General features: G+C 35.1%; 1 non-coding gene across 1 annotated transcript; it reads left to right on the top strand.

The window, feature by feature from the left end:
* The first annotated feature begins 1525 nt into the window (after positions 1 to 1525).
* Positions 1526 to 1597, top strand: TRNAC-GCA. The gene has a single exon. It is a non-coding gene; the product is annotated as a tRNA-Cys (tRNA).
* The last annotated feature ends 2766 nt before the right edge of the window (positions 1598 to 4363 follow it).

Genomic DNA, 4363 nt, shown 5'->3' with positions numbered 1-4363 from the left:
TTTGCCTATGTTCTCCTCTAGGAGTTTTATAGTTTCTGGTCTTTTGTTTAGATCTTTAATCCATTTCGAGTTTATGTTTGTGTATGGTGTTAGAAAGTGTTCTAGTTTCATTCTTTTACAAGTGGTTGACCAGTTTTCCTAGCACCACTTGTTAAAGAGATTGTCTTTAATCCATTGTATATTCTTGCCTCCTTTGTCAAAGATAAGGTGTCCATATGTATGTGGATTTATCTCTGGGCTTTCTATTTTGTTCCATTGATCTATATTTCTGTCTTTGTGCCAGTACCATACTGTCTTAATGACTGTGGCTTTGTAGTAGAGACTGAAATAAATCTAACTGGAGAGGGGAATGACAAACCACTTCAGTATTCTTGTCTTGAGAACCCCATGAACACTGCCAAAAAGCAGAGATTTTACATTACTTTGCCTACAAAGGTCCATATAGTCAAAGCTATGGTTTTTCCAGTAGTCATGTACTGATGTGAGAGCTAGACAATAAAAATAAATAAGGCTGAGCACCAAAGAATTGAAGTCTTCAAACTGTGGTGCTGGGGAAGACTCCTGAGAGTCCCTTGGACAGCAAGGAGATCCAACCAGTCCATCCTAAAGAAAATCAACCCTGAATACTCTTTGGAAGGACTGATGCTGAAGCTGAAACTCCAGTACTCTGGCCACCTGATGCAAAGAGCTGACTCATTGGAAAAGAAAGATTGAAGGCAAGAGAAGAAGGGGACAGCAGAGGATGAGATGGCTGCATGGTGTCACCGACTCAATGGACATGGGTTTGAGCAAACTCTGGGAGAAGTTGGGGACAGGGAAGCCTGGTGTGCTGCAGTCCATGGGGTCTCAAAGAGTCAGACATGACTGAGTGACTGAACAACAATAAATCCAATCGGAATTGTAATTCTAAAGAAATTTTACTGCTCCAAAAATATGTAATGAGAAAAAAGTCAAAATAATCATCATGATTTTTATTACTTCTGGTTTGGTTCTCAAATAAATCAGTCTGATTATTTTGTCTTTTTAGAGATTTAACATCCTGTTTGTAGGACGTGATTCTAGTACTTAAAATTCTAGTTAGCACTAGTCAATGCTGTAATTAGATAACAATTATCTTTATGTTTCCCCACACCCACCACCAACCTCAGCCTCTCTATTCTACATTCATTCTCCCCAATCATATAGCAGAATATGTATCTTCTGTTCTTCTATAGTGGAGAAGGCAATGGCACCCCACTCCAGTACTCTTGCCTGGAAAATCCCATGGACGGAGGAGCCTGGTAGGCTGCAGTTCATGGGGTCGCTAAGAGTTGGATACGACTGAGTGACTTCAGTTTCACTTTTCACTTTCATGCATTGGAGAAGGAAATGGGAACCCACGCCAGTGGTCTTGCCTGGAGAATCCCAGGGGCAAGGGAGCCTGCTGGGCTGCCATCTATGGGGTCGCACAGAGTCAGACACGACTGAAGTGACTTAGCAGCAGCAGCAGCTCTCCTATAGTTGAGTAAACCTGTATTTTTTGGCTTCCCTGTTGTCTCAGATGGTTAAGAATCTGCCTGCAATGCAGGAGACCCAGGTTCAATCCCTGGATAGGGAAATTCCCCTGGAGAAGGACATGGTGACCCATTCCAGTATTTTTGCCTAGAGAATTCTATGGCCACAGGAGCTTGGCAGGCTACAATCCATGGGGTCCCAAAGAGTCATACACAACTGAGCGACTAGTACTTTTACATTTTTTCAAAAGCTTTGCTTTCTGAGAGAAGTTAAAACTTGAAAGCTGAAAAGAAATCAAGACTTGGCTTTGACAGCCAGCCTCCATTTCAGGTTTAGAGAGGCCTTTTCAAAGAGTCACCAGGGCTTTGTTTGCTCTTAAACATTGATTGAGAAATTCATCCAAAATTTATGGGACAGAAGGTCAGACAAGATAAATGAATGGGAGCACTTGCATAGATATTTTAATAATAACACACTACTAATTTTATTAGTTTATTAAAGGATAAATTATATATAATGTATAATAATGTGCATTTTTACCTAAGTCAAATATACCAATGTATAATACAACATTTATTTATTTATAGAATTTAAACAAAGAGTGTGTATATGGTTATGTATAACTGATTCACTTTGCTGTACTTCTGAAACTAATACAACATTGTAAATCAACTATATCTCAATAATAATTTTAAAAATTAAAAAGAAAAGAATGGAAATTGTTGTTGCTTAGGGGGAGGGGAATGGGAGAAGGATGTGTTGGGAGCTTGAGATTATTATGTTACATAATAACTGTTGCAAACTAGTATATATAGAATGGGTAAACAGATAGGTCCCACTCTATAGCAGAGAACTATATTCAATGTCCTATGATAAACCAAATGGAAAAGAAAATGAGAAAGAATGTTAATATACATATATATGTATACACTACTTTGCTGTTCAGTGGAAATTAACACAACATTGTAAATCAACTAAAGTTCAATAAAATGTTTTTAAAAGAAATAATAAAACATTATAAATGAACAAGTTGTTCTCTAGTCCATTCAATTCTTTTTCTTCTATAATAGAGTTAATTTTGCTTTACCAAGTGAAAATAGACTTCGGTGGCAAAGAAAATAGGAAAGTGAGAAACACATAAGTGACAAACTTGTTTCTCCCCCTGTTTAACTTTGTGGCTTGTCAGTCCCACAGTCAAGTTAGAGCCTGCCTGCTATTTGAGTAACATTTGAGTGCTTCTTGGGTATAATTCTTTAGAGTTCATATCAAGAATACTAGCCATGTGACTTCAACAATAATTAGGTCAAAAGACAGAAACTGCAGTGGTTTTTATGGTAGTGTTCAATCAGAAATGAGGAAATCTGTTACACAATTTCCCCTGAAGGATCTAGATTAATCTGTACATCTGTAGAATCCAGGAAGCCTGTGGAGATTCAGTGAGAGAACAGATTTGGAGGCTATATATCACTGAATTGAGAGTCTACTAATTAAATCTCCCATAAAAGAAAAACTATTAGGCTTTTGTAGAGTGCTATCATTTATAAGAAGTTGCCATTCGGGTGCAATAAAAAATACTTCAATAATTTATTATCTACAAATTTTAGACACATGTATTTTGAATTAAATTTTCAAGCACAAAAGTAAATTTAGCTGAATATGAAATACCATTTTAATATCTACCAGGTATTTTATTTTAAAAAGAATATTTAAATATCATATTCAATAATTTATCTATGCACTGATTATTCAGTTGTATGCATCAAAGAAATATATGCAAACTATTCTGAAATAATTTATCAGAAAAATTAGAGTACAGGCACTCTCATGCCTTGCTTTATGAAAATGTTAGCAAAAGTATATCTATCTAAATTGAATTATATAAATTGCCCATATCATAGTAAGTGAATAGCAGTACAAGAGTCTCCTCCTTTGCCTGTGTCTGCATTATTTTAAAAAAAGTATCACATTTAAATATTGTCCATAGAGAATAGCCTAAGGACAAAATTATACAGTTCCTCATTTAAAATCTACTCCACTTTCTCTTGACCTTGATTCAGCCTATATTGAAAAGATGTAGGAAATGTTAAAAACCAGACCTAAACCAAATTCAGCTTTGAGACTTTTTAAAAATTTCAGTGTAATTGAAGAGCAGCTCTCTGCCTTTTCAGCTACAGAGGCTGGTAACTTAAAAGGAAAAAAAAAAAAAAAAACTTTCTAAAATATCTGAAAGAAATCTTATTTCCTTGCTTTGAATCTTTGGCACTTTTGGCAACTTCTGGGAAGAAAATGCTCTGTCTCTGTGTATAATACACTGAGCAGAGTGTGGCACAGCAATGATTTTTCTAACTTTGATAACATTCTATATCCTATGTAGAGAATTTTGATTTTCTGTATCATCATTCGAATATGCTACAGTTTCTCTGTATTTTCAGTACAGACACATAAAGTATATGAAAGAATAGTGTCTTTTATGAAGAAGGAAAGTAAATAGAAAATTCTGAATAGAATGCACTGTGTTCTATTTTAAATTGGATCGTTATCTTCCTTATCAAATGCTATGTACTAATTATCCACATCAGGATGTCAGTACCTGTCTAAAGAGTTAAACATAAATTCCTCTTACTTCTGTAAGTTGATGACATAAATAACAAGGCTATTAAAATGTATGTAAAGTATTCATTCAGAGCAAACTGTACGAAACCTGAAAGATAATAAACTTTATATCCTTACACAAAATAAAAAGAAAATAGAGGACAACAGGAAGTTTCATTGCTACTTTATCTCTTTATCTTTTGTCTTTTTTCTTGGTGTGTTGAAAGTTGAAATTGTCTCAATGGTCATGAGTTTCATGCAATTTTAATATTAAGCT

This window comes from Bubalus bubalis, chromosome 13 (genome assembly GCF_019923935.1).
Source record: "Bubalus bubalis isolate 160015118507 breed Murrah chromosome 13, NDDB_SH_1, whole genome shotgun sequence".
Taxonomy (NCBI): domain Eukaryota; kingdom Metazoa; phylum Chordata; class Mammalia; order Artiodactyla; family Bovidae; genus Bubalus; species Bubalus bubalis.
The sequence above is the reverse complement of the archived record's forward strand: the minus strand, read 5'-3'. Positions and strand labels throughout refer to the sequence as shown.